The sequence below is a fragment of the Topomyia yanbarensis genome, chromosome 1 (assembly GCF_030247195.1).
Source record: "Topomyia yanbarensis strain Yona2022 chromosome 1, ASM3024719v1, whole genome shotgun sequence".
Taxonomy (NCBI): Eukaryota; Metazoa; Arthropoda; class Insecta; order Diptera; family Culicidae; genus Topomyia; species Topomyia yanbarensis.
In genome coordinates, this window is record NC_080670.1 from 187,166,535 (window position 1) to 187,186,819 (window position 20,285).

At 42.1% G+C, this 20,285-nt stretch overlaps 1 protein-coding gene across 1 annotated transcript in view; it reads left to right on the forward strand.

The window, feature by feature from the left end:
- Positions 1–20,285, forward strand: part of LOC131684455 (zinc finger protein 1-like) — a 109,023-nt gene that overhangs the window by 22,100 nt on the left and 66,638 nt on the right. The window lies entirely within an intron of this gene.

A 20,285-nucleotide genomic window follows, 5' to 3' on the forward strand; every position in this document is an offset into this window, starting at 1 on the left:
GCAAGCTTAGAGTTTCCCGGCGACTTAACCCTTTGTCTGCTACCGCAGGGGTCAGGATCTTTTGGCGTTAGAAATGCGAATTACCTGAGTCTGCGGCATGTCCGGACGAACGTAAAGTAGCTTTATACTTCATGCTGTCGGAACCGACCGAGGTTATCTCAAGAACTATACACGGCCGATTTAAGATATTTTGAGTTCATAAGAAATCAGAATGATTGTGTTAAACCAGCAGTTCGCAACCTTTTTCGTATCACGGACTCCTTCGAAATCACCCTAGGATATTACGGAGATTTTTATATTTATTTTTGTTATATTTGTCACCACTAAGCCGTGGAGCTTTCATATTTTAACATTATGTGAAAATAACAGAATAACACAAAGTTACTGCGGACAGGAGGATCTTGTAAGTGCAGCTTGCTGCTACGTGTTGAGAACCTTTTTGTTGCCGGTGATGCGTTAGCTGTGTTGTCCACCACATTTCTAGACCTTTTACTCAAAACGACATACAATGAGTGACTCTCTTTGTTTACTTTCTCTTCTGTTAATAATTCGGTCGCTTTAACATTTATCTCTCCACTCTTTGCATAATGTGCTAGTCAAAACCACCGTCTTTCGATTTGTACGGTAAAATAAGTGAAAAGTGCTGTAGTGACGCCGTAAAAATCGAAAGAGAAAGTAAACAAAGAGAGTCCCTCATTGTAGATATGCCGTTTTGAAAAAACGCTCAAGATTTTAGGAGTCCATTTACCCATTTCCCTACTCTCGCGTTATTATTCACGTCCACGTTTTGATCGTACTGCTTTCATGATGTTCGAAGGCGGAAGTTCTTATTTGTTTCCTGGTCTTACGGGTCACTGTTGTTAATCCGTCTTTATCGGCATTTATTACACTGGTTGTTGGTTTGGAGACACTAGACCAATCGGTGTTATTTAGTTGTTGGTGCAGGAATTTAGTTTCAATGTACACAGCGCATTAGGAATTGTTTTAACGAATTGATTGTCATACTATGTTGCGTTTCGGCTTCGCCTCATCAGAAACCGACACTAACACATTGTCGGAATAGATTAGCGCCGGCTTGACGCAAATCCCTTAAAAACTAAAACACACTATGTGTTTCAATCAAACGACTGATCAAACGTGATGTCCCGTTCGAGCAGAAGTTCTGTTTATGCCGATGAGACACAAGTGAAGCCGAAACTTGTCTTGGCTTAGCAGGCTTATGCGAAAGCACTATGCTATATTTCACCCTAAGGAGAAAAATTTGGTAAAAACCAAAATTTCTCACTAGGGTGAAAATTTGTTGGTAAAAACCAGTCTTTGTACAGGAGGGCACAAATCCTTAAAAAAAAATATAGCATAGAATTGATTGTGTTTTATTAACACCTGTTAAAGACTTTTTTTGGTATTAGTTGTCACAGGTTGATTTTTCTCAGCGACTTCGGAGTATTGTTTTCCGTAATACGTCGTCTGGTTACAAAGCTGGCACACAGGAATCTGGCCAGGGTAGGTGCACGCACAGCGTTATTAGCCAAACGCATTTTAACAACTTCAACTTTTTTCTTCAAGTAGCATTTGTAACGGATTCCAATTCTCCGTATTTCAACATAAATCTTTTAAAGTGTTCTAATGTCTAATGCCCGACGCTAGGTCGTGTAGGCGCACTACAATTTTATCAACATCCGTATATTCAGGATCTTGATGTTAAGGTTGTCATATTCGACACCGTGTTGCATATTTTTCTTCGCAATGAAGTTTTCTGACTGCGTTAAACTTTTAAACGTTATCTATACACAGTTTCTCGCGTGGTGTAACTGTATGTATGTCACTTCCTCCTCCTCCTTAATAATGTCTTGTAAACCAATTTTGCAGAATTTTTTTTTAAAGTGAATCGAAATTTTATTTTCCCGCTCTACCGGTACATTTATTTTTTGTAGCTGATTCATTATGTTGTGCAGCCGGAGGTGACGAATTAGTACTGTTTGTGAAGATTGATCTTATTTGCTATCAATATTTTATTTTCTTTTTTTTTGCGAAAAATCTTTATAATTCAATATCCAACCGCAAAAATATTCATCTTCGTGAGCCTCCAGAAACATTTACACGAGAATTGAGAATTACTGTGTTAAATTATATAAAATCAATTTTTTTCGCGAAGAAATCATTCACATATTTGCTCCAAGAAAAAAGTACTTGAGAAATTAAATAATTTACATTTTAACTGATTAAGGCTGATTTTTGTGTTTCGAATTTATCTTGTCAGTGACCGGCACCAACTTGGAGCCACGATAGACGATGTATCCTAACTAGTATCCAAAGTAGCATTTGTTATTTAAACGACTTACAATTTTTGAAATGGCTTCCCGTGAACAGACTCTTCTGGTGCACTTGATGAAGTCTCAGTCTCCACTCTTTACGGCATTTGTCTAACCAATCTAATCGGAAAGTAATGCCATCGATAGGAAGCACCTAAAACCACTATAGTTTTGTGAAATTTTAAATATAAGTTCGCTGTCGATTTGTGTTTAATACCATTCAAAGTCAGATGACGAACGAAGCATTTTTTTCGGAAGATTTTGAAAAATAAGTTGACGGCGACGGACGGAGAATCGCTCCGCAAGACTGGACGTGTAGATTATTATTGAGCTGACGATTTATTAGGGAATTCAACTCGCTTCTATCACATAACAATTCGAAGACCTCTTCACCAACCATTCGGTATATTTAAACTGAAACTGATAAAAATACAGAAATACCCGTTTTCTAGTAGATTCCACCGATGCTCGTTTGTGTTTGACTGTCATGCTCATTTTATGTAAATTCCAGCCACAAATCCGTATATTCATAAAATCAGTTGACCTTTTGAATATTCAAAATTCGAATTAGTATTTTAGATTATTAGCCTTGAATCACCAAGTCCAAGTGCCATCACGACATTGCGGTTATGTCCCAGAAATTAACAATTCATCTTTTTGAACATACTAGCAAAACAAAGATGATTATGATCTATTGTTGACAAAGGTTTTTATACATACTTCGAATAAAATCGGTAGCATTACATTAAGTGAAGATAGCCGACCAATTTTTTGCTTCACTATTCTCTGTCTTGTTGATCGATTTATTATATCTCCCGTAACTTCTACCTCTTTCTCTTCCTTTTTCACGCTCAGTATCACTCTGACTTTCTGTTTAAATTATACACATTGATGTCTGATCTTCTTTTGGATCAAAGACAACCCGCCAAGTATTCTAAAAATTTCAAACGAATTGACGTATAAATATTTAGCCGTGACAGCTATCTCGAAAGTTCGCCCAGATAAGTTCAGAATTGTGTTATTCTGAATAAAGTAAGCAAACTACTTTACTGGCGACAAGCCTTCTATCACGAACAACCGTGTCTACATACCCGCTCATAAAGTTGAGAACGACGGTGTAGTCACCAATTCTAGTTTGTCTTGCGTGGATCTACTGAAGCACGGAGTGGGCTGTTTCAAATACCCCTTACTTTAACCAGCAAAGATTTTGAATGACAATCACACTGAACGGGACAAAATGATGTATCCTTTCAAACTGTTTCTAATTCCCTTCTTCGTACGTTAATATCAATGTTTTTGTGAACTCCGACTTAGTGCTCGGTACCAAACTGCGTAATTTTACTTCAATTTTATCGGTGTTCATTTATACAGTGACTTTGATTCTAGCATAGTTGTATTCGATATCATGCTGCATGTTGTTATTTACAATGAAACTTCGTTTCTGCCTCGACTAAACTTCTTAACAATATCAGTACCACATTACGCACGTGATGTAGTTGTATATGGAACACTTTCATGAGGATTAAGCTTTAAGTTAACTTTTAGTAACTGTTACCAGCTTGATTAACCCTTTCATGCCCAACTTTTTTCTCAATACAATTCTGCTAGAATATTTACAATAGTCCAATTGCATGACAAACGTAGCCAAAGACAGTCTGAAATATAAGTTTTATCAGTTTTCAAAAATATTGCACCATTAAGAAGATATATGAAAAATTCATTTTCCATCGTCAACGTAAACTGTCCCTGGCAGCACTGCTCCAGCGCAATCCAATCAAACTAATTGCAATAACATGAGTTCTAGAGCTGATCTTTGTAACTGTTAATGCTCAAACGAAAGGCAATAGTCCCATTTATTAGACTTACTTGTTTTTGCGAGCAAATCTTGTCTCAAGCAAAAGTTATAGCTGTTGTTGTCCACAAGCAACATGGGCATGAATGGGTTAAAACATACGACACTGGTATTATCCCGTGGTAGGCGCAATTTCAGTGGCTTTGACATTAATTCAAATCAGGTATACGGTTTGTGCAGTGGATAAATAACAAAGCGGAGATTTCTGCCCGAACGCCTGCTCCGAAAATATTCACTGACCCGGAAGACTCCGAAACCGATTCCGCTGTATCGGCTATTAAATTTGAGCCTGCTTACTGTAAGTAAAGCAACTCCATACTATAACTGAATTAAAACCGTATTAAACATTCCGGAAGTCGTGTCAATACCTATTTGGTAGACCACTACGCGTTGCTTCAAACTGTTTCGAGATGGCTTCATCGTGTGTAGTGTCCAAGCTATTTGAAAAGATTGTTCATTTCATCACCTAAAATTGATTACATATCCAACACAAGACCTAACATGCCCAAATGTTCAACTTCTACTACCTTAATATCATACTTATCCTTCATCATCCGTTTCTTGCAAGCAAAACTACAAGTACCGAATTTTCGGTAGCCTTCGACAAGATCAACCAGCAGATAACAGTTTCGAAGCTAGACAGGCTTGGTTTCGGGGGCCCTTTTTGAATTGGCTTCACCCATATCTATCTGAATGTGAAATGGTTGTAAAACCTGAAGACTGCTCTCCATTTTACGCTGTCAGCTCTGAAGTTTCTCGGAGCAGTCATCTTGGACCTTTCATATTCTTACTCTACCTCAATGACTGAAGCCTCTTAACAAAGTGTATGCAATTATCGTTTTCAGTTGGCCAAATCCCAAGTTTTCTGCATATGGTCTGGTTACCTCATGCAAATAACTTGATTTCGAGATGTAGTAGGTGTTAGCTCTACCGATTTGCCAACGACCCTTTGATCAAAATGACAGAAACCTAGTGGTACATTCCGTGATCATTTGCCCGTCGGCAAGCCCCGCTCAATTATAATACGAGAACCAAATTTATACCAGTAATATAAGCAAACTTTCTATTGTGCAGGAGGTTAAGAATGACGATTGTCAAACATCGCATCCGTGACTGAACAATACTGTTCCTGTCCGGGTCATCAGGTGACGTTTTCTTTTGGGTGTGTTGTCCTGTTTCCCGACGATATATGTATGTCTTCGCACAGTCTGTTTATAGTTTTCGAAATTCAGCGAATATAAGGTTTCGAAATCATTGTTTTTCCTTTCGTCTTTTTGGTGTAGTTGGTAGTTGAAGTCCGCAGAGATTCATCAGTGCTGCTTAATTCATGCATTGCTAACCAAATCTTGAGCGTTTTTTCAAAACGTCATATCTGCAATGAGTTACTCTTTTTGTTTACTTTCTCTTCTGTTAATAATTCGGTCACTTTAACATTTATACCTCAACTCTTTACATAATATGCTAGTTAAACCACCGTCTTTCGATCTGTACTGTAAAATAAGTGAAAAGTGTTATAGTGACGCCGTAAAAATCGAAAGAGAAAGTAAACAAAGAGAGTAACTCATTGCAGATATGACGTTTTGAAAAAACGCTCAAGAAATATCAAATTCAATAGTACCAGTTACCTGAGTGACTGAGAGGGTACTCATATTTGAGTTACAGTTTGGGAATGTGAGTATCTAGTATTGTGTTAAAGGGGTTTTTCCCGTATCAAAAAAGTTTCCACAGGCCATTGATCGAAGCGGCGTGGGACGCTCTCCGCTCGAGACGCGCGCCTCAGGTAGAAACCTTTTCATGTGTACATGGCTCAAAAACGTATTTCACGGCTTAATCTGTAGAGGCAGATTCGTAATCGGCGATGTCCAAAACCTATAATTCCATGTAATTGTTACAAAATCTACATTCAACCACGAATAATTCATCGAAAGTGTTCTCAAAACTTTGAACGCGTTTATTTCAAAAGTGCGTGCAATCTCATTTGAAAACGGTTCATTTTAAAGACTTTATCTTATGATATTTCGAAAGAAAACCTTTTTCATTGGAGGCATAACCAAAAAAATCTACAAATTCTTTGTATTCACTATTTTTAGTGAAGCTTTAAATTGGAAAAGGGCTAAAAATCGATCTCAAAGTTTAAGATCGTACCATCACGTCAAGTTTGAAGTTTTTACACGTTCTTAAGTCATTCCTCAAATAAGATTATTTTACTTTAGAACCATATTATTAGTTTTGTGTTTCAGACAGATCCTGAGGCAGCTGCATTGGAAAAGATTAAATCCCATAAACCCTAAATGTAGTGTTAATTCTCTCCCGGCCCGACGTTGCTTGTTTACTACGAACCTGAGAAAAACACCTTTGAACACCGAAATACGCAGTCAGCTAGCTACAAACGCAGTCAATTAAATTTCCATAAATCACCGCTCTTCCGTTTTCCGGATACCGACTTCATCTCGCACATCTCTTCGGCCACCTTTCATCACACGTGGTAATAAATTTCTTTCACGATTTACATTAATAAAATGGTTCATCTTCAGTTTTTTTTTTTTTGGGAAAAGATTTTTTGCCTCGCCTACGGCTTGGCACCGGAACCAAGTTCCCATAAAGCACCTCCCGACAAACTATTAGCTACCATCCTACATCGTAGTTTACAACGGGGCTGTCGTTCATTTCTTCCGCGTTGGCAATTTCCATAACACATTTAATTTTATGCATTTTTAAATCATTTCTCGGCTAAACAACTAAGCAGGCTTCGCTCATCGATCGGTCACGTCTGGCCGTAATGTGTGTGTGTGTATATGTGACTGGCAGGTGCGGTTTCCAACGCAGCAGGCCGACATAAGCGCCAGCTTTCCTAGACTTTGCAACAGTGCATGCACTTTTCTGTGCGTGTGTTGCTACATTCGCCTGCCATCATCATATTCTTAACTATAACTACCCCCCAATGGCGTTGACCACCGGGTCGGGTTGACCCCACGGAGAGAGAGCACAAGGCGAAGCGAGTAAAAAAAGAAAGCAAAGAAAAAAAACAGCTTACAACAATAAACACAATTGTTAATGGTCAGCCAAGATGTCATCGGTAATAAGCGTCAGCGTCGACCCGAGAGGACGACTACATATTTACTTAGCCTGCTTCGGAGTTTTGCCACCAGTTTGTCAGTCAGCCAGCGCAGTAATGGCCGTCTCGCTGGTGTGGTGTGTCATCTTGGGCGGGTGGTGAAATGGATTTTTAATACTCACGTCAATTTACTCCAAGCTAATTTTCTATCACGACTCGTGACTGAACCCTCGAGTCACCACAATAACGATGATGATGGATGGGAACGGCGGCGGCCGGGAAAGGACACTTAATTAGTCAAAATGTGACGACCTCGGATACCGTTTGCTATCTAGCTAGCTAGCTCTCACACATCAATCAGTCCCCGCCAAGGCATGCTACAATCACCGGCGGAAAGGTGAAAAAACAAACGTCAATTTACAGATTTGTGCGTGGCCGCCCTAGACGGCGCTGGCGACGATCGACATTTGATTGAGGTGACTGACACGCATATGTGCGGTTCCCCAAGCGCGCGGACGGGCAAACTAATGGCGCTTGGCTTTGGCCTAGCGGGTGGTGTAGGACTTTGCGCACGTATGCTGGACCCTGAAGAGCGGGACGGGCGCGCACGCTGAAAGATGGAATGCGAACCGGCAAGGTAAACATGAATACCTACCTCAGAAAAAGCTGACTATTTCTGGAGGCAATCTCGGTGTGGTGAAAGAGTTTGATGTTAGTTTTTTTTCGCCTCACTCGCTTCGCGCAAAAGTCGAGAGGCAAACCGATCGTAAAATAAGACAGGAAAATGTGGTAAGAACGTTGTTTTCTTGCTTGTTATTCTTTTTCCAAACAAATATCGAGAGGACAGACCGTGTGGATATGGATGGGGGTGTCGGGGCGAGAGGCGGCAAGTAGTCCGTCAAGCGGGAAATGTTACGTTTGTTTACACAAGTGGTGGACAACGAGTTTGGCTGTGGCGAAGAAATGGACGGCGCTTGGAGCGGCATCTCAGCTCCAAAAAGTTCTGTTTGTGCGTTCTCCTAGCTTGCGGTAAAGTGGTTACCCGTTAGGAAATAGGCCGTGTTCCGGTTTGGCACTATCGGCCACTAGTGGCCGGATTGCGTCACGCGGTGGAGTTTTTTTTCGAGTTTTTCCCTCGCGTGATTTGAGTCTAAAGATTTCCTCGATTCAAAATTAAATGATTTGCAGTGACAGCTGCACCGACAGTGAACCACGTGGATTAACACATTTGACAGTTTGAGGTTCCCACCACCGCACACGCCACTTGCCGTCGGGAATATTGAGAGGTTTGGCACAGCACGCTGAGACGTGAACGGTAAACAAGCTGCCCTATGCACCTCGCAGAACGTCACGTTTTGTAAACATACCGCGTGTATCGGGCGTAAGATACGCTGCACCACCGCCGGTGTATTCGTTGGCCGTCAGTTCGCTGAATGTGGTGATTAATCAGTGACTCGTAATTGGGTTGCAGCGGCTCACACGGAACATATTTTTGTAAATGATAATAGACAGAGAGCCCCACAGGCGAGAAGCGGTAAGATTTATGTGGTTGCTTTTCGCGACCCTGCGTTTGTTTTCGTCCAACTGGCCAGCCAGTAGCTGGGAATCAGATCTAGTAGGCTTACCCCGTCCTGCGGTGACATAGGTAAATAAATTTCCACCCAAACTGTTTGCCCGGGACACACTCCGCTGGGTTAAACGGCGATAAACAAATAAATTTTGCACCGTGCGCGCCACAGCAGTGCGCGGCGCGGACACAGAGGTCAGACGAACGATTTATCGTCACACTGCGCTCAATGGCAGCAACAACAAAAACAGTTCAATCACATATTGCTTCGGTGCACACACGGACGGTGAATTGACAACCTTTCATTCGAGCCGTGAAAAGCTAGTAATAATCGTTCCTAACTCACACCTCTAAAAAGAAAACAAGTCTCACAAATTGTGTCAATTCCCCGCCGTAAATTGAATCATGTGAAATTCCAAAGATCCCCCCTTCTTTGTGACAGAAAAAAAACTCGCATGTGTGTGTGCGTCAAATCGTCGCTTCGCCTCTAAATAAATAAAAGTACAATTACCTACCTACCTACCTACCCGAACCCGACACGCATCGATCGAGCGAGATGACACATTCGTAAAGATCGTCGTCAGGGACGGCGAGGCGGTGGTAACTCACATCAGCAGCCAGAGCCTGCTTGATCTGTGAGAATCGAATGGAAAATTCACGGCGGAATACCTGTCACGCTCTTGCGTTCAACCGAACCTACCGAAAGCGGGATGGTGGCGGGCGGCGTCGTTCATCACAGTACAAAGCCATATGGCGTGTGAGTGTGTGCGTTGCACCGGAAATAGGAGGCTGAAAAACGGTGCATCTGCGAGCGAGCGAGCGAGGGTCGGTCCAATCATGGGTGATCAGCTGGCTGCACGGGTGTAGCTAGGGGTACTAGCCATAAACGAGACGGAAAAGATAGCTACTTTGCTACGGCCATGGACTGCTCTGAATCTTTTTTTTGTTTGCTAGTTTTCGTTACTTTGAGGTGCACACGCATACGTGAGGGACGCTGAAAACAGACCTATAAAAATCTGCCCGTATTCAGTTACCCCACACTTGCCCAAGTGCGGGATAAGTTAGCCAAAAGAAAGAAGACGGACCAGAGGCAATTGCATCCCATTTAGGCGCGGCTGCTGCGGCGTTGCATATATGTAAGCAAGGCGACGCGACGCGATTCGATGTTTTCACATCGAGAAGGAAAAAAAATTCAAACATGTTTATGTTTATGAGACCGTTGTTGTTGTTATTATGCTTATGATGGAAAACGATGAAAGGGTAAATAATATTTAGGATATGTATAATATTTCGCTTGCGATTGCTCTTCGAGTTTACCTGCGAGCCGGGCAAGAGGGAAGAAGCAGCACCAGGGTTGCCAGATGGACTGAAAATCTAGAGCTTTTATTCTTTTTCGATTTTTACGGCGTCACTATAAAACTTTTCACTAATTTTACAATGTAGATCGAAAGACGGTAGTTTTGACTAGCATATTATGCAAAAAATTTAAAGGGAAATGTTAAAAGCGACCGAATTTTTGACAGAAGAGAAAGTAAACAATGAGACTCTCTCATTGTTAGATAAGTCTTTGGACAAACCCTCGAGAAATGTTTATTTAAATGTGTGCTGAAAAAACCTTAATAAAAAATCGATCATTATCGTCTCATCGCGAAACTCCTTGATGCCCACTTCGAATTCTGTCTTCTTGCAGCTTTCCGCTGCATTTGGTTTCAGTGTTCTTAGTATCTTCTATAACTTGCGATGTATTCATAAATAAGTAAAATGCTTAAAGCAAAGACGAAGTTCTTACAACGACACGACCTGACATTCCTGTTTCCGAAACTATGACTCAAATATGACCTACTCCGCAGTGATTCAGGCTAGAGGTTAGATGCAAACGCGTACGTAGTCTATTTGAAACTGATACTGCCTTCATATTCATTGCGACCAGGACAAAAATAGAGGGGTAGCTAGGGACTGAACAGTCCTTAGGTTTTTTTGCAATACATTGCTGCATACATTAGTACTTAACTGGGATGGGACGAACCTACCTCGAGAAACCTCAGCTGTGCCGAAGCATCATCGTTCGCATCCGTAGACAACTTCACGTTGTTGGCTCATATTGAAGGGACGCAAATTTTTGAAATGTCTCTTTTTAAAGTGTCATCTACAAGTCGAATTTTCTCGTTTTGACCAGTCAAAAGCTCGTAAACTCATCCCAACCCCCATTTTTAGGGGAGGCAGGTTTTCTTCTTTTACTAGGACCAGACTTCCCAAATGAACATCGAACACCATGTTCGCTCTAGTTCTGTACTCATCTTAAACCCACATTTTGTATGCAAACTCGAACGCGCTAATGCGTACCAAAACACGTACACATGTTCGTCTGCACAACCGAACCTCATGTACGTACGCGGTGTTCGTACACACAGGTTCTTGACACTCGTTTTCTCTTTCTACCACTCATCATCACTAGTGTTGACTCATTCTGTTTTGTATGTGCCTTTCTTGTGTACGCACACGGTGTACGTACACGGTGTTTAAACCTAAGTTTGCACATGGTTCGCTTGGGTTCGGTGTTCGAGACGAACCCGTACACACAGGCAAAGCAAGTTTGAGGTTGAACGCGTGCACGAAATTTTGTACACAGGTGCAAACTTATCGATGTTCATGGGAAGACTGACTAGGACCATCATGCCAACCGTAAGTCGCGGAAATCGTTTACAGACCTGGTTCAGGAATCGCCGTACGTGAGCGGTTGTCCCACCTGGAAATATACTGGAGTCAGTGCAGTCGTTAGGATCGTACTCAAGAGAGTCGGGGGGTGACATTACGCATCTCGAAACGAGAAAGATTTTTTGTATACGAGGTTGTATGAAAAACTCGATTCGAATTGGTTGCATAATGTGGCCCCAAGGTTTAGGAATCACCGGAACTTGCTGAATAATTATTTGTTGTTAAGCATAGGTCAAAGCTCAGGTGTCTATAGCCTTGCGAAAGGGATCTTTGAAGGACCGAAAAACCGCCGAAGGTTGGAGAGTACGGTGGAATAAATTGGGAATCTAGCCCTTCTTGTTCAAGTCGGAAGTCACAGTCTCAGACTTCTTTGAACTCTCGATCTACTTCAATGAAATTATTCGCAGTATCAAACATAACTGTGATTTGCCATCTACGGTAAATACCTCCAACTACTTGAACCACATAAGGTTACCAAATTCGTGACAGCTGTTCAACTGCAAACATAGCATCAAGCACCCCTACATGTACAGCCAGCATCTTTCGAGCGGATGTTGTGACGTGTATGCGCAAAAGGCAAGGAAAAACATCCAATCATAAGCGCGAGCACGGTATTGCCGATTGGAGATGGGCAGACTAGTTTTGTAAAAGGAACTAGATCACATGAAGCAAAAACTTCTGGTAAAACAAATACAGGAGAATACTGAAGTGATTCATCAACTAACATTTCAGCAAAACAAGCCGGAGCCTTTATTAAACAAGAATTAATTGCAATCAACAAAAACAGTAGTCTAGCCGGCGGTGTTATTGCAATTGACACGGATCGTTTGAATATCGCTAAAAGGCTGCCTCCGTTGCGAAGCACACACAAAAATGCACACGAAGAACTTCACCGGAGTGCTCAAACGAACCGGATAGCGGAGGCAGAAAGATCCACGAAAGTTGCTTCCAACTTGTAGGAACACTGCTCCAGGTGTGACACGAATGAATTACCATTACCTGCTCGTGAACGCAGAAATTATCATCAACCAAACTAGGATTTGATGAGAGCAATTTGGCACATGACCACTATTTCTACTCCGGAAAACTCGCACACTAAACAACTCGAACCAAAACCATAACAGCTTCACCATATTCCGGCGCGCGTTGCTGCGACTTTCAACGAAATAGTAGTAAAACATAATTTTTAAAACAAATAGCACACAAACACGCGCTATAACAAATGTCTACTACGTTTCAATTTTTACACCAATCGGTTAGGTTAACATTGACTTTTGGATATATAGATTTTTGTACCTTATTCGTTCTTCGGTAATCGAGCGAGCAGCATGTCGAAAATGTACATTTAGATCGTTTAGTAAAAAGAATTTTTGCTCACATTAATTGATACCATGCGGAATATCATTGCGCAGGCTTCGTTTTTGTGTGTTCTGCAATTGGTTCTCAGTAGTTGCACCGACCCTTCCAAGCGGTGTAACAGAAAGGAGTGGTTTTCTTAGCGATATCCCATCGAGCTGCGCATCTTTGAATTGCACCGGATGTTTCCGTAGCAAAGCGTATACATCCTATCTACTACTTTGTAACAGCTCTGGAAGCTCAGAATTCTTCTGATCTCATCGTAATTCCTGATCAACTTATTGCCATGTTTGCAGCGACAGCAGGCACGGCTGCCTTTTCCACTTGACCCTAGGTGCTTCGACGATGATCCGTGAAGCTCTTGACGAACTCATTCATGCTAGCTCTTCCAACTCTTCACTTCACCACACTATTTCCCGAATTGAAAGACTTGATGATTCCGCTACTTCTCACACATCCAATACAATATCTGGTACGGAATCGGTGACCTTGCCATAATAAAACCGGACCCAATCTGGCTTTCCATTCCATTTCTAGATTTTTGTAATGTGCCGTCTGGTTAAAAAACGGGGTTGTAGGAATCTGATCAGGGTAGGTGCACAGCATTAATCGCATTTTAACAACACGAACGCCGCTGAGAATACCACTGATTTTTTTTTCCGCAAGTATTCATATTTTGACGTAAATCTTTAATGTGGTCTGGTCTAATGCGCGGCGCGTATAAACGTGCTTCAATTTTATCGTCATCCATATAATTAGGATCGCTGGTTCGCTGAGTGTTGAACGATTATTTACTGGAACTGCACACGGATATTTTTCCACTGATTTGCTGTACAATAAAGGGTACTTTGCATATGGAAATGATGCATATTAACAGGACTTTCCATGAACAGAGGATGCGCCTGACACCGTTGTCGCCGACTGGTATGACGGTCGCTCTGATTGGATCACGGCTGGTTCTGATCACGGATACCTAAGCGACCCGTCATTCAATTATGTATTGGGAGGTTCTATGAGACTCTCATGTATTTTTTGTACCCCATTCGTCACTCGGCAATTGAGTGCGGAGCATGTGGAAACTGTATGTTTAGACCATTTAGTACGAAAAAGATACTATGGATCGTCAAGAAACGCTATTGCGTTGATGATTTTACTCCCAACGTACAAGATGATTAGAACAATACGGTGTAACACTGCACGGATTTCGCTTTTGTGTGCATTGCAATCGGATCTCTGTAGTTGCACTGATCCTTTTCCAAGCGGTGTAACAGAGACTGGTAGTTTCTTTGGTAATTTGCCATCGAATTGCGTATTCTTGAATTATACTTGTCTTTTTCCATGATAGTCTGTCACTTTCAACCGCTCTGAAATTGTCATTCGCAACTAATGAGCAAATGATCGATTTATTTGAAGAGCCAGCATACACTGCTACCTTTCCCACCTGACCCTCCGTGCTTCAACGATGATCCCGAAGCGAAAGAGTTGAGATTTCCACTATTTCTGACACGTTCGACGCAAAGTCTGTTCTGAGATCGATGAACATGCTCGATCGAGTTTCTACTTTTGCAACTTAAGCTTGGCCCAATCTAGTTTACCATCTGGTTGCGTATAAGGTTATTCATACCTGCTGATTCCAAGTAGTCACAGAACTGTTCTACAGTGACTCTGAAGTGGATAAGTCTCTAGCTCTGGATTAGCTCTTCGCACCCGCTGAGGAGGGTTCCTAAGTAGTTTGTACTGTTTTTCAAACGAACTTCGTAGGTCTTTTATTACACCCGAAACTATATCCGGAAACAACTTCGAGCCGTTTCGAGTGCATTCTCTTCACGACTATCCAGCTATTTCTGCAGATTGTCCAGGTTGGTTAAACCGCCGCAGTAGCGTCCACGAAGCTACTAATAAACTGTAGCTATATTCCCCGTACACCGTCGCACGGCGACAGATTCTTTGACCTTGCTTGCCGTACCGCAGTTACTCCTTGTCACACTTCGAAACGGATTTCCCAACCCATCTAGAGGTCGACTTCTCGGTGGAATTTAGCCAGACAGTACGACCGAAAATTTGCCTCACTATTGTTGCTCTCACCAGTATCGGGATCCTCTTCCAACTGATTCAGTATCGACTTCGGTCTAGTTAGATGATTTTCGAACTGATCGAAACTTCTCTTCCATCAACAGATCCCCTCCTTTACCGTACGTTCCTCGTACATCTCCAAATATCGGATGGTGGGCAGATTTCTGCTCCTGCAGACAATTCTGCATCATCTCGTCTCTGACAGTTGTCACTAAAGTACTTTTATTGTCGGCCAGCATTCTAATCTTGCTGTCGTTCACCTGCTGACGAATCTGTTCCAGTTTAGCTGCCAGTTGATGCTCCAGCAATTTCTATTATTGCATCAATTTCCGCTTGTGCTTCTACAGATTCTTCTCAATCCACTCCTTCTCCATCATAATCCACATACTTGAACAAAGTCTTCTGGGTTCAAATACTACACAGCGTAATGAAAAGGCCCAACATGTGGTCTGTGTCACATTTTATAACCATCAAAAGACCAATTTCTCATCTACATGCAGTTTGTTCCTAATCATGTCTTTCCCAACTCTTGCCAGGAAATCATCGAGTGTACGCAATGGGTGCCTTTCCCTTAGAACCGATCCATTAACTCTACGTAAGTCCAGGCAAATTATTGGTTCACAACTAGCGTTACCGACAATGACAAGCGTTAAAACAAAGGTTGCAGGTCCAATTTTCTTTTCAATGCTATCTCTATCTTTCAACTCGTCCAGTTTCCGAAAAACCGTCTGTTCTAGAGCCACTGAAACTCGTCGTACTGATTGAAATAGCGGCTTGGCTTGAGAATCTTGATGGATATGTACTTGTATTCCACTGCTGTTTTGATTGAGCATCAACTTGGTCAACACTCACTCTTAGTATATATCCAACTGTTCCGGGTTTGTCACCCAATAAACATCGTTGTCCACCTTAAACTACAATAAAAACAACGCAACTGCCGATCTTACACTCGCCGAAATGTTGGAGTTAAATGTGTCCAGCACTTTCATTGTGCTGTCACTGGCATGCCCTCTGTGGATACGATCACGTTTCGAAGAACGAATCACGTGTAAACCTTCTCCAGTCTTTAGTATACTCCATACAGAATCCGGGATTAAATTAGCTTCCGCGCCAGAGTCAACCAGCAAGTCAATTTCTACAGCATCTACTGCACAACGTATCACATCCGGAATAGAACACTTAGTCGATCTTTCGATCGCCATCATCTCTTTTGTCACATACCACAGATCGGACCTGCTAAATCATTTGTGGTATTGGTGATTCCTGTACCGCACGAACCTTCCTAATGTGGCAGCGATCGCTGGGGCTCCTCTGCAAACTTCCTCTTCCTAAAACGACACTGCTACTTATCAAAATGGCCAAACTTTTTGCAAACCGGATACATCTTACCTCGCGCTGGACAACCAGCATCTGTAGCAGCTAATCCAAATTTGAAATGCGAATATTTAATCATTTTTCTATAACTCCGTACATTAGATGAGCTTAACCAACGACTTAACGTTGGCTTAACCCTTAAAAAAGCAAGTTAGAATTGTGATTTCAAGAAGAATCGCTCATAAGACCCAATGAAATCAAAAACTTTTTTTTTTGTCGTTTTATCAGTGAGAGAATCGAAAACCCTAAAACGCTGGATCATTTGTATTTCAAATTACAAATCCATTGAAACTAGAGAACTGTAACTAGCCGGGCTTCTGAGACTCCTTACCTTTTTGACGATTAACTCACCTAGACGATAGGTTAAAATTGAAGACGCTGAATCTCTAGAATAAAGACTCCACCTCTCAATCTTTTGTTTGCCATCTATTTGACAGCGCCATTCCAATCGACCGCGAGAGCTATGCGAACTGATGGATTCCAAGAAATTTTGCCCGATCTGAATACTTCGGACAAGTCTTGTGCTCGATTAGAATGACACTGACCGATAAATGGTGAACGAAAAAATTCAGATTTTGAGCTTTTACTCGAAGATACAGCGTCGTTATTTGAAATAATTGCGCGATTTTTCGTTTTAGTCCTACTTCTAATGTTAGAATATCAAATGCCACACACACATTTTGTCAAACTCGTTTTATGTCAATTCTTACATATCTCCGTTTTCTAACCTCGTTTCTAGTTCACGTGAAGCGGTATCTCTTGGTAAATTTTGCTTCACCTCGATATGTTTTCAATTGGCCTCCTTTTGCACAATTTACGATAGTTCAAACTCCTGTGCCGTTCTATCTTCAAGAATATTTTTCACCCTGTACTAATAAACCCATTCACAATCCACTTTTACCATGCAAAAACAATTTCTAACTTTTATTTTCGACTAAACTTTTCCTCTGTCTACGTTTATTTACCATCGCTTCCTCTGTCTGACGTTTACACCTCAATCCGTTCTCACTTTCTTAGTTGAAATGCCCTATCGGCATTATTGCTGCTCACGGCATCGGTTTTAGATGTCATCGCATCCCAGTAAACGAAAAGGCGGCTAGGCGGGTTTCAATAAAAGAAGAGTTAATTATTTCTCAAATTCAGTAGCTTTACTCACTTTTATGGATTATAAAACTTCGAAAAATGTTGGTTGCTTACCTTTTGATCATCGCGCTTCCTGTGAAAAAGTTTTGTTTGATGGGATCGTCAACTACCACGTTGAGTTTTTTTGTTTCCATTAAAAAAAATCGTGTTGCGTTCCATGAAATCTGTGAAATATTCTTAAAATTCTGTAGAAATCTGACATTTTGTCAGACAAAACGAAATATTGTCGCATCAATAACCAAATTTTCTTGTATTTTATCAAGCGATTCATTCTTTTATTAAAATAAAACTCCCGCGCCTAATTTTTTTTCCAGTAAACAGAAATTTACGACGGGTAGCGTAGAACAAAATTTTAATAGCCGCTAGTCAGCGTCTATTTAAACCCGCCTAGTCGCCATTTAGTTTACTGGGTAGCAACCAAAAAATGAGTGTCAAAACAGGCGCTCTCGCATATATTTTTCAAATCGCTCATCTGGCCTACTTCGATACGCAGTCAGTTCGATGCTCGCCCTTCTCCGCTGCCACAAAACAAAGAATGCAACATAATTCCGCCCTCCTTCAACGCGGCAGAGAGCTGCTGCCGAAATTACAGCCGACTACCAAGAATGCAAGCAGAAGCAGCAGTTCAAATTTTTCCGACTAACCATTTTAGATTTATAGTCTTGAATTCTGTCGAACGGTGGCTAGTAGCTACATCACCACAGCCAATTAATTTCCCCATTGATCACTTTACGCGAACCGACGGCGGTTCTATTTCTGGTCTACAGACACCCGGCCTGTTCAAAACTCGACCCAACCGGTGCTTGAGTTGATGTGATGGCTACCAACCAACGGCAAAAAAAACAAACCAGCTCATTCATCATAAAACTTCACCACACCCGGCTGGCGATGGCAATTTACGGCGCACAGATACGTGTAATCATTTTCGTCATCATCGTGTCAACTGCCATCGCATCGGCCGGGTATCGTGGTGCTGGCGATCATCCTATCAGCTATCGCTGCCGGCCGACTTCATAATCGTCAATCAAACCGCTCTGGGTCTATTTGTCCGAGTACGTGTCGAAGAAACTACCGAACGCGGTTCCCCGTGCGTATCGGGTGCGTGCGTGTGTGTGTGCGTGTGGAACAAATGAAAATAGAGGTCATTGTTCGACACATTAGCACGGCCAACTTGAAGCACTGATAACAAATGAGTTTTTTTCTTCTTTTTCGACTAATACATATCTATGACGTCACGACAGTGAAGGGGTTCCTCCACATTCATTTAGGCCTGAAAAATGGCTGCCAAAAATGACTTCCATCAGGGACAGCGGAAAAAAGATTGGACGGAAGAAGCAAACGCGACGTGAGGTCAATTAGGCAGAACGAACTGTAAACTGACAGACAGGTATTTCTGAACGAAACGAAAAAAACGGGAGGAGGATCCACGTAGCCTTGAAACCGGTTCCGTCCGTCGCTGGGACGACGACGGGCGAAAACAAAGAGAAAAATGAACAGCTTGACAGGCGTATTTTTAAATTGGCTTCAACCGTGTGTGTATGTATGTATATTACCCGCTTTCGTTTTTGACTTGGTGGCCGCCGGCCGTGTCGTGAATTGGATGCGGCAGAGCGAGCAATGAAATATTATTACAAAGTTTTATTAGAATATTGAAAAATCTACCGGAGAGAGTGGTTGTCCAAACAAAAGTTTGCTGCCGCCGCCGCGGCCGCTTACCATCGGCAGTTGACAGATGCTTTCATTCCGCTTGTAGAAACTGCAATCAAATTCGTGCGTTCGAAAGGGGGGGCGGACCAAAATCAGTAAATAATGAGCTTCATTATTCAACTTTCTCGGTTGCTGCGTTTGGTTGAAGATTCTGTCTGTCCCCCGCTGTCTGCGCGTGTGTGTGGTAAGAAAAGAACAAATCGGTTGTTGTCTATGCTAAAGACAACAGATTTAATCGACTGTTGATGTCTCACGGGGAAAACAATAACAGCGGGGCGGATCTCACGGGTGACTGCGAAAAGTGACATCTACCGATGACTCCCAGTGGTGAGAATATAATCCGAACTGTCAAAATAGGCTTTATTTGCGTGGAGGGTAACATTGTGGTGGCGAATTCAGCTTCAAGGTTGACAATTCCTGACAAGGAACGTCGACGAGACGCCCGCATGTGAAAGTTTATGGAAATAAATGATTTTATATTATTATGCTTTACCCTTGCTGTTCGGTTTGGTCGCGTATATTGGAACACACGGGAAGTTTTTCTGTCGTTCAACCGACACTCCAAGGGTGCGTCGTGTTCAGAGAAAAGTTAAGCTTGTTTCAACTGCGGAACTTTTCAAATACTCGACCGAATTTTGGGGTTTTCTTTTTCGCAATCAACAAGTTTAACCTACCAGCAAGTAAAACAGTAAACAAACAGATTGTCCCTGAGACTGTACTCTTCCCTCGCTGGTTCAGGGTAGGAGGGCTGGAGGAAAATCGGAAAGTGAAACAATAAATGAAAACGAAGACGTGGCAGAGTTCTCTAGATTGGTACCCTCATCGTTCAGCCAGCATATACCAGAGAGAGCATGACGATGATGACGACCCGACTCTTGTTGCGGTCCAGTTAATTGATATAAATTAAGGTGGTTGCGTGTGACTCACTCCTGGCCGCCTGGTTTGAGCAGGAGGAGGAGGAGGCGGAGGCGGTCCCGGACCAAGAGAGCACTACAACAGCAAGTGGGTCGTGGAATTTCAATAGACAGACAGAATAGCGAGGTAGATATGGACCCGGACGAAGAGGGAGAGAGAACAAGAGTCAAGAGCCCTCCTCGTAGCCGTGCATCCACGTTCGTTTGATGTCGCTGA